Source organism: Neofelis nebulosa, chromosome 10 (assembly GCF_028018385.1).
Source record: "Neofelis nebulosa isolate mNeoNeb1 chromosome 10, mNeoNeb1.pri, whole genome shotgun sequence".
Classification (NCBI taxonomy): domain Eukaryota; kingdom Metazoa; phylum Chordata; class Mammalia; order Carnivora; family Felidae; genus Neofelis; species Neofelis nebulosa.
In genome coordinates, this window is record NC_080791.1 from 39,014,772 (window position 1) to 39,025,343 (window position 10,572).

The window sequence follows — 10,572 nt, forward strand, 5'->3', positions numbered from 1 at the left end:
AATGGAAAGAAGGAAGGATGGGGCGCCTGGGTGGCGCAGTCGGTTAAGCGTCCGACTTCAGCCAGGTCACGATCTCGCGGTCCGTGAGTTCGGGCCCCGAGTCAGGCTCTGGGCTGATGGCTCGGAGCCTGGAGTCTGTTTCCGATTCTGTGTCTCCCTCTCTCTCTCTGCCCCTCCCCCGTTCATGCTCTGTCTCTCTCTGTCTCAAAAATAAATTAAAAAAAAAAAAAAAAAAAAAAGAAGGAAGGAAGGAAGGAAGGGAATGAGTGAAGGTATGAGGGCCCCTGGCCCATTACATTACCTTCTACAAGGGGCAACGACATGGTTTTAGGCTCAAGAAACCTGGCATTGAACCCTGATTCCGCCATTCAGTTCTGTGATCATGAACAAGTATTTCCACATTTCTGAACTTGGTGTCCTTAGCCGTAGAATGGGGATATCAACACTTGCTCTGCCTGACTCAGAAAGATGTTCCAAGGATCACGTAGGAGACATTAAGGCCAAGTGCCTTAGTGTAAGCCTAGGACAGCCTTGCCGCGAGGAACCGCTCCATCAGCAGCTCTGATGGGGATGGCTATATTACGAATCCCAGTTTGGGCATAGGGATTGAGAAAAGCAGAAAAGAAGCAGTGGGTCGATGGTCTTCAATTCCGGAAGATAGGAGGGTCTAGGGCATCCGGATGGAGGAAAGCCTTGCTCGGAAATGCCATCTCCCACAGTTTCAGCTTTTCTCTGGGCCTTGAGCTTTTATACAGAGGGCTGTTACATTTATGATCTCACCTGGCTTCACACAGCTCTGGAAGGGAGAAACCATTAACTGACGAGCTACAAGGAGTTGAGAGACGGGGTTAAGAGATGTGAAGAGATGACCGAACTCCATGCCTGCTGAGGCCCATGATTATACCCTTTCTCCATGTCGGCCACCCTGATGGGGAGAGAAATTTTGGTTTGGGGATAGAGAAAGGAAGGCTGAGATTATTTTGGAGAACAAGCCACTTCGGGGAGATGAGGCCTGGGGTAAGGGAAAGTGCATCGGGACGTGTCTGAGAACCACAACATAGGACGAGGACCCTGGGTGTCTGAGCAGAAAGTAGAAGTATGGAAATTCACTCATTCATTCATTCACTCGTTCATTCATTCTGATTACCCTTCCAGACCAGTGGGAGCTGAAACGTTCAGACCCAGACCAGCAACTTGAGGGCCAGAGTGGGGTGGGGATGAAGGGAGGGATGGGGACGCTGTTGGACCACCCACAGGGGTTGTCAGAGGCAACAGGGAGAGTCAGCAATGACAACCAAAGCCAGATGTGCAGCCAGTTCATCAGCTCGAAGGGACTGGTCCGAGAAAGATCTGGTTCCAAGGCCTAAGGACTGAGGCTGGGGACCCCTAGAGCAGAGTGAGAGGATTTTCAAGGCTGCAGTTGGTCATGAAGAAAGTAGCCTGGGGAACTCCCTGAGAGCAGGAGTGAGAGGTTAAAAGAGGTGAGGTGTCAGAAGCGAAAGACACAGATTCCTTGCTGGGACACTGGGAACCACGGGAAGGTTTCAGTGAGGGAAGGAGCCTGACTGCCCTTATGTTCTAGAAAGAACAGTCTGGCTGCAGCACGGAGGATAAACAGCGGAGGTCATTAGTGGGGAGGACGAGTAGTTAGAAGCCTGAATGGATTCGGTGACGATGGCAGTTGGGACAAATCCGAAGTATTAAGGAGGCAGAATCCATTGGCTTCAGTAATAATTCGAAACTGGGTGACTTGTGAAGGGGAAGAAGATGTCAAGAGTGACTTCAGATTTGCTGACCCGGAGGCTGGAGAAGTCCAGCCAGGCCCCCACGGTGCCATTATTTTCCAACTTTCGCAACACAGGCCACTGTCCCCTTTAGGTCTCTGCTTCCACTTCTCGGAACAGGAAAGTTGATCTAGAGAAGTGACTTTCTAATTATAGTCCCCAGGGCCATCCTGCTGGTGTGGCTGGGCCTCAGGGAGAGAGCCCAGGGCTGGAGACAGAAGGTTTAGCTGTGCCTTAGCTCTGCCTGTGAGCTAGGACAGTAGACAGGACACTGTTTCTGAACCTGAGCCTTCATTTGTCTAAATGGAGATAATGTATTCATTTACTCAATAAACAAACATTCTGGGCAAAAGATAAAAAGAATGGGACTTGCTCACAGCTCGGGAGGAGGAGCAGACATATAAACAATTATAAAGGAGCTCGGTAAGTGCCGTAGTGACCTAAACTGTATGCAGAGGGAGGTGGCCCAAAGGAGGGAGGGACCAAAAAGTACAGAGGCTGCTTCTAGAGATAGGACACGGGGTACCAAGTAGATCGAGGGAAAGTGGCTTGAGAAAGTCAGGCTGCTCCCCTTCCTCTCTGCCTTTTTTCTTTTCCCTTCCTTGACCCTTACCTCTCCCTTCCCTCCTTTCTAAATAGCAATCCTCTTTCTTACCTGCAGGTGAGCCCCTGAGGGATTCTTCGGAAAGCAAGACTTGGATCAACACCGTGCTATTAACACTCAGCCTACAGAGAGGCGGGCTAGCTTGACATCGAGGGTGGATGCGCCAGTGGTGGGCTTCCAGGCACCAAAGACAGGCCTTACTCCAAATTCTACAAGCTAGTACCAACCTATCTAGACTATGTACTGCAGGTTCTAGAGGGCAGATACTGCACTTAGTTCATAGTTGTATCTCCAATGCCTACGCCATGCCTGGCACATGGCAGGTGACAAGTAACTGTGTATGGAGTGAATAAAGCTCCACAGAATCTTTCCATTTCAAAGGCCTCCAGGTGGGACTGCATCTCAACCACCACACCTGGCGCCTGTTGAGACTCTTAAACAGATTTAATGGCACCCACCTACGAAACGGGCAGAGAGGCAGCTACACCTCATTTTTTTTGTTTGTTTTGTTTTGTTTTTAAATGTTTAGTTATTTTTGAGAGAGACAGAGACAGAACATGAGCAGGGGAGGGGCAGAGAGAGAGGGAGACACAGAATCCGGAGCAGGCTCCAGGCTCCGAGCTGTCAGCACAGAGGCCAACATGGGGCTCGAACTCACGAACCGTGAGATCATGACCTGAGCCGAAGTCGGACGCTTAACCGACTAGGCCACCCAGGTGCCCCTCATGGTTTTTTTTTTAACCTTTTTTACTTGACAAATACACGGTGCCCCAGTCTTAGAGATGAACGTGACCTCAAGAATGTCCCAGCCGCATGGGGGAACAGATCTTGCCTTCATAATTGCCATCCAGTGGAGGCCCAAGGAAGAGGGGACAGGCTCTGCTGTGGGGATCTGCATGGGGGATGCTTGAGCCGCGTCTTGAAAACTGAACAGGCTTTTGATGGGGGGCGAGGCTATGGGGCCAGGAGAGAGCCGGGTGGTGGGACAAGGGCATTTGAGGGGAGACATACCCACACAAACAGTGCTCACAGCAGTTCTAGTCAAAGTGCAGATCCACGGTGAGATAAAGAACTCTCCCAGCACTGCCTCCTTCGGTGAGGAAGTCTTTCTGTAAACAAACTGTCCTCTGATCTAAACCGTGTGTTTAGTGAGCACTGATTTACATTTTGGCACAAGCTCCTCCGTGGACTCAGCAACAGACAGTTTGTAGACGGGCAGCTGGTCTACCACCCAGATCACTGCTTCCCAGTTTCCCGAGGGCCTTCATACAAACTCAAGGGGTTTTTGGCCCTCAGAAGAATCTTATGAAGTCAGCAGGGCAAGTATCTTAATATTCATTTCACAGGATGGAAATTGAACCTCAGAGAGGTCAGGATTCATGCCGGGGAGCAGGGAAGCAGTGAGGATGGGATTCGAAGCCTGGAGTCCCCCAGGTTGTGTGGGAAAGCACCACTGACTCATGACACGGCTCGTGGCCAGCAAGTCCCTAGGAACAGATGTCAGAGAGGCTGGTATAGGTGGGTCATGTGTGTGACCTCACATGGCATTTCTTCTGTTCCTCTGGCTCATATTACTGTCGTATCATAAATAGAGGCGAGATGACTCTTCCTTTCCATCCGCCCACCCTGGAGCCACCTCCCACCTGCCATCCGAGGAGAGCTTCCTCCAGCTCAGCCCTCTGGCTGACATTTCGCTACCTGGAAGGGGTTGGCATTGGCCCCACGGGGGAAGATTATCTCATAGGTACAGCAGGCATCTACTCAAAATAGGCTTAACTTTCCACCAGTGCCACTCTGGGGCGTGTTGTTCTTACCCTGGCCAGGTGCGCCATGGCGCCGTGGTGAGCTGTCCTGTCCTCCTTTGGAGCACAGTTCCCTGGGCAGAGCCTTTGTTTTTTTCTTTCTTTTTTCCCCCTTTTTTTTCCAAGTGAAGAAGCCAAGAGCAAGTGGAGACAGATATGGGAAAGGTCACATGGGCCAGGAAGAAGGGAGTCTCCGAGCCTCGGAGGCCACAAATTGGCAGCTGCGGTCTGGCCATTTCTTTAAGCAGCAAACTAGTAGGGAAAGATCCAGGGGCCCAGGTCTGTGTTCCAATAGCCATCGGACTGCGGGAACATTCTGTGAAACTGAAGCGAGCTGCAGAGGGTCAACGGCTCTAACACCTGGCCTCCTGGAACATAGCCGTGGGTCCCGTCCGAGAGGTTCCTGCTTGGAAGGAGGCTCAGGCAGGGATCCTCACATATGCGGACCCTCAACTGGGAAGAAGTCCGGGTCCTAGCCTTTCAGGAGCTGGGTCTGGGATGCCGGGGCAATAAAGGAGAAAACTATTGGAGAGATTCTTGCTATATGTGTCTTTCCTTCACTTTGACCTGAGTCCCATATTCTGCAAGAGTACCATAATAGAGAAAGGAACAGAGCACTCAGGAGGCTATCCTGATCCCAATCCCAACTCTTCTTTGACCCGGAGCAAATCCCCTAACCTCTGTGGGCCTCTGTTTTCTGCCATAACTGTCATAGCTGCCTCAAGAATGGGAGATGATGCCCAAAGTCTTTGGGGAGGCATCACACTGCAGCTGGCCATTTCCCTGGCCCCAGTGCCTACCACATTATTTACCTCTATATTCCAGTTATTGAGATCCATTCGTCCCCTATACTATGATTTTTCTTTTCCCTCTTTTCATTAGAACAGCCTTATAAGATCCTCCCACACTGAGAAATTTCTATCTTCATCTAACTGTGAGCATCTTGAGGTCAGGGTCTTCTTCCTATCTGTATCCATAGAACCTAGCACAGTCCTTACTTGATGAAGTGTCTGCTGAATGGATGACTGATATTTTCCCCCTACAGAACCCCCATGATTCCTAAATATTTCTTTAATATTTAACAAGCAGCTATATTAAGCTTACTATGCACCAGGAATTATTCTGAACGTTAAACATGTACAAACTCATTCAGTAGGTACTATTATTACCCCATTTTATATATTAAAGTCCATGTCTGATAACTCCAATAGTTGGGTTTCCTACTGGTTTACTTCTCCTGTCAATTTTTCTCTTGGTTTTGACCATTTTTGTTCTTTCTTCTTGGTCTGTCTGACGATTTTGGATTGAGTGCTAGTAATTGTGGGTGGACAATGATTGGTAGAGGTATTTCAAGGTGCTAGATGATGTTATCATTCTCCAGAGAGGACTTGCTTCTGCTTCTGAAGGCAGCTAAGAGAGAAACAGATCAGGTTAATCGATTACGAGATTAAGCTGATCTGGGGCGCCCTGGTGACTCAGTCAGCTGAGCATCTGACTTCAGATCATGATCTCATGGCTCGTTAGTTCAAGCCCCGTGTCGGGCTCTGTGCTGCCAGCACAGAGCCCAGAGCTTGCTTTGGATTCTGTGTCTCTGTCTCTCTCTGCCCCTCCCCTGCTCGCTCTCTCTACCTCTCTCTCTCAAAAATAAATAAACATTAAAAAAAATTAAGGGGCACCTAGGTGGCTCAGTTGGTTAAGCGTCCAACTTTGGCTCAGGTCATGATCTTGCGGTTCGTGGGTTCTAGCCCCGTGTCGGGCTCTGTGCTGACAGCTCAGAGCCTGGAGCCTGCTTCTGATTCTGTGCCTCTCTCTCTCTCTACTCCTCCCCTGTTCACGCTCTGTTTCTCTTTCTCTCCAAAAAATAAATAAACATTAAGCATTTTTTTAAATAAAAAAAAAAAAGATTAAGCTGATCTGAAATGTGCCTCAGTCTGTGATGACCAGTGTTTCCAGTTCATCTTTGCTCCTAGTGTGTTGCTTCTCAGTGTGTTTATCAGGGTCCTTCTACCCTGATGGGCTCTTAATTCCAATTTTTAACTTTCTTTATCGAAGTAACTACTGCAGCTCTGCTCAGCTTCTTGGCAGATATCTGGAAAATATCTGGAAGGGAAAACTGACCCCAAATATAAGACCAAATTCTCTTTTTCCTTCTCTTTGGGGATTTTGACCATTCAAGTCCTCACTTCCTTATTCCTGTCAATACCTTTTAAAAATTATATATATAACATATATATATATATATATATACACATTATATGTAATTATATATACTTTAAAAGTATATAATATATTGTAATACATAATTATATGTACAATTATATATAATTTTTATATATTTATAAATATATATTAGATATTATATTTTTAAAGTATATATTTACATATTTATGTAAATATATATTTATATATGTACTCTTTTTTTTTTAATTTTTTTTTAACGTTTATTTATTTTTGAGACAGAGAGAGACAGAGCATGAACAGGGGAGGGTCAGAGAGAGAGGGAGACACAGAATCTGAAACGGGCTCCGGGCTCTGAGCTGTCAGCACAGAGCCCGATGCGGGGCTCGAACTCACAGACCGCGAGATCATGACCTGAGCCGAAGTCGGCCGCTTAACCGACTGAGCCACCCGGGCGCCCCTATATGTACTCTTAAACAGACATATTTCGGTTGACCATGTGTAACTGAGAAAAGCAAACCACTGGATAATTGGGGGACAGCCGTACGAGCTAGTCTGCCAGAGTTGGAAATCTAAAGTACTTATCCCTATTTAACACATGAGGAAACTGAGGCATAGGAATAACTTGTCCATTTACTATGTTTAAGTGAAATATTTACTCATTTATTTAAAGAAATATTAAAAAAAATTTTTTTACATTTATTTATTTTTGAGAAACAGTGAGACAAAGCGTGAGCGGGGGGGTTGGGGGGAGGCAGAGAGAGAAGGAGACACAGAATCCGAAACAGGCTCCAGTCTCTGAGCAAGCAGTCAGCACATAGCCTGATGCGGGGCTTGAACCCACAAACTGTGAGATCATGACCTGAGCTGAAGTCAGATGCTCAACCGACTGAGCCACCCAGGTGCCCCTAAAGAAATATTTACGAAGCACTCGCTATGTATTATACACTGTCTTGGGCGCTGGGGATACAAAGTCAATCAGCTAGTCCTTGTCCTTCCAAATCTCAGTATCGAGTAGACATCACTGATGATTCGTTGTAGTCAGTACCACTACTGGGGGGCCCGGGGAGGGGGTACAGGTGTGCCAGGAACTCAGGTAAGATCATCTCGGGCTGGCCTCTACTTGCTTGCCTGCAGAAATTTGTCCTCCAGCACATGGTGAATTTCATCAGGTGGCTTACCTCACTTCTCTATGTCCAGTGCCCAGCACAGTGCCTGGAACAAGGAAGATTTTCTATAATCACCTGCTGGATTGTGTTGAATTATTTTCCTTTTTAAAAAAATGATTATTTGTCTTTCTTTGAGAGCGAGAGAGAGCAAGCAGGGGAGGGGCAGGAAGGGAGGGAGAGAGAGAATCCCAAGCAGGCTCCGCTCTGTCAGCGCAGAGCCGGATGTGGGGCTCGAACTCACGAACCTTGAGATCATGACCCGAGCCGAAATCAAGAGTCAGACACTTAACCGACTGAGCCACCCAGGCGCCCCTGAGTTATTTTTCCAACAGGGAAGAAGAAAGCTAGGATAGGAGGAAGGCCATAAGATGCCAGGGCTGCGTTCAGCCTGGCAGTCAGGGGTCCCTGGCCGACGAACTCTGCGGGCATCTCTCTGAGTGTGGCAGGCCACCTCCCCTGTCTGGGTCGGTTTTCTCCTCTGCAGATTGAACACACTGGACTAGATACACATAAGGCTCCTTCCAGTGATATGTCCCTGCAGCCGAGTATGGCCCCACAGAGGATGGATGACCACAGCTCACCCCAAAGGTCCCCGTGTGCCTTTTCAGGACCGCAGTACCCTGCAGAAGGTCTGTCAGACAAGACCAAAGAGGCTGTTCGTATGTCTGTGTCCCTGTTTTCTCCCATGGAAACATGTAGGGTGAAAACGGTTTCCCAAGCTCACCCGGCAAACGCCAGAAGTCTTGTACAGGCCAGGCCGGCCAGAGACGGGAGCGTGAGGAAATACTTTTTTAGGTCCTCTTCTGCTGGGCCTGGCTTGGCCAGCCTACTCTGTCTCCTTCTCCAAGCACAGAATTTGCTTTCCTGTTTCAGCACACAGTTTTGTCTCTGTGGCAAGCACAATGCGTGTCCCAGCTAAAGTGTGGGAAGGAAGCCAGCTCCCTCGCCTAATTTGGCTGAGTGGGGATTGTCTTTGCAGACACCCACCTCCCCATCTCCCTGGGATCTGGACATTCTCCCAAAGGCATCCAGAGAAACAAGTGGACACAGATGCACGCTCAGACCTGCACCTCCTGAGACAGCACCTCCCTCGAAAAGGCTCTGCGGGAGCCGGTACGTGTTAGCACGAGAGCAACGAGAGGCGGGATAGACATCCAGCCGGCTCACGTCCTTTTAGGGATGAAAGGCTGGACCCCAAGAGTCGGTCGCTCTCCTGAGGCCACATTGTTGATTTTCGGGGCAGGGCATGGAGTTCGATGGCACGGCCAGACATCTCGGCCGGCCCCCCCGGGCCGAGAGCTCAGCTCGATTCCACTATGGAACCACGTAGCCAACCCTCAACTCCTCTCTCATCACGGGTCCTGCGTGCAGGTGCAGCGGGGCCAGCAGCACCTGGGCTGTCGCAGCCCAGTCCTCGCCCCCGAACACTGAAGTCAGCTGGGGGAAGCATTTGGGCCCAATTATGTATTTCCAAACAGACAGCTCCAGCGGGGGGAGGAGGGGGAGGAGGCGAGGAGGCAGCCAGGGTTGTTTGCATGGATTATGCAGTTACTGACCTAAATTTCATAGTGGGGGAGGAAAAAAAAACAGGAAGAACTGCCTCAGGTAACACTGACACGTTGGAGAAAGTACTGAGAAGATGAAATGCCCGCCTGGGGTCTCTGAAAATGTTGTCTGTTTTAATTGGATGTGTCTCTTCTGAACTGGCTGGTGGCAGGCCTGTCACAGGCTCCTTTTAATCAGCAGAATTCACATTTCCCCACTGCGTCTCCACACAGACTAAAGAGCAATGGGGCAGGGGCTGATGGGGGGAGGATGTGGTTCCAATCTGAAATATGATAATTTAGGAGAAGGATTTCATTTCAAATGGAATTGCCAGGCTCCTTCTGCTTTGTGCCTTGGTGAGTACATTTTTTCTAAGGGGGAAGAAACTGTTCTCTTGGAGCAAGAGCCTGGAGTGATCTCCTGGCCCATTTTCTTCTCTTTTTCTGGAATATGCATGCGTGTGTGGGTGTCCTTCTTTTCCAAGGTTTCGTGCGGCAGAATTCAATGCTGCCCAGCCCAGTGGGCAGTGTAGAAAGGAGACGGATGGGTGCTTGTGGCTTAAGGTGGACAGGCGTTGACGCAGGAGACGCCAGGCTTTGTCATTGCAAGGGTCAGGCGGGAGTAGGTCGGCCATTGACAGAATTACTGGGATAGCTAAGAAAATAGTCAATCGATCTCTGCTGTGAGATAAGCAGGGGTGCTCAGTCTGTGGGTCAGGGCGGGCTTCCTGGAAGAGGCAACTGCTGAAAAGGAAGTAGCCGGGGGAAGAGCTGGAAGAATTACTTCCATACCAGCGGAGCAGAGAAGCAGCTCCTAATGGCTAAGCATGGGGGGAGTCAGGAGTGCCAAAAACAAGAGGCAACAGTGGGTAAAGACTGGAGGGTAGGCAGAGGCCGCCCCCTGCAAGACTAAAGTGGACCAGACTGCCGAGAGTCACCGGTCCTCCCCTACAGCATCTTCCTAACTATTCCTCCCAGAGGCAAGCGAGGACATCTTCCCATGGTTTTGAAGCTTTCAGATTCATCATCAGGAGCCCCGGCTACAGGCAGGGATCAAGTCCACTCAATTGATACGGGCTGGATCATAGGTCTCTCTGAGCCTCAGTTTCCTCACTAGTGAAACGGTGATGACAACGAGCTGTCAGGGCGGCTGTGAGGGCCAAACGGGAACACGCATACGAAAATGCTCTGCAGGTGCCCCAGAAATGCCAGGGTTTGCCCCGTGGCGACACTGCTGATTGATACTCTGCACCCTGCCTCTCCTACAGGCTTGTCTGGTTTCTCCTCCCACCACCTGTACCTCTCCTCCTCGTGGCTTCTCTGAGCGGTGGGAGACTCCTTAGTCTCTTGCTCTGAGGCTCAGTAGAGACACGCCCCCCCCTCCTCTGCTGAGAAGAAAGCTGGGTCACCTTTGTTCACGTTCCCAAGATGCCCAGGAAGCAGCTTGGACGTTTCCCGAGCAGCCCTCGGTTTGGCCTTGAAGGATCTGCT

The 10,572-nt window shown here is 49.5% G+C and overlaps 1 long non-coding RNA gene across 1 annotated transcript; it reads left to right on the forward strand.

Moving 5' to 3' along the window:
* The first annotated feature begins 1,611 nt into the window (after positions 1-1,611).
* LOC131487120 (uncharacterized) lies at positions 1,612-2,759 on the forward strand. The gene is made up of 2 exons (XR_009249619.1): positions 1,612-2,207; positions 2,446-2,759. It is a non-coding gene; the product is annotated as an uncharacterized LOC131487120 (long non-coding RNA).
* Positions 2,760-10,572: the final 7,813 nt, after the last annotated feature.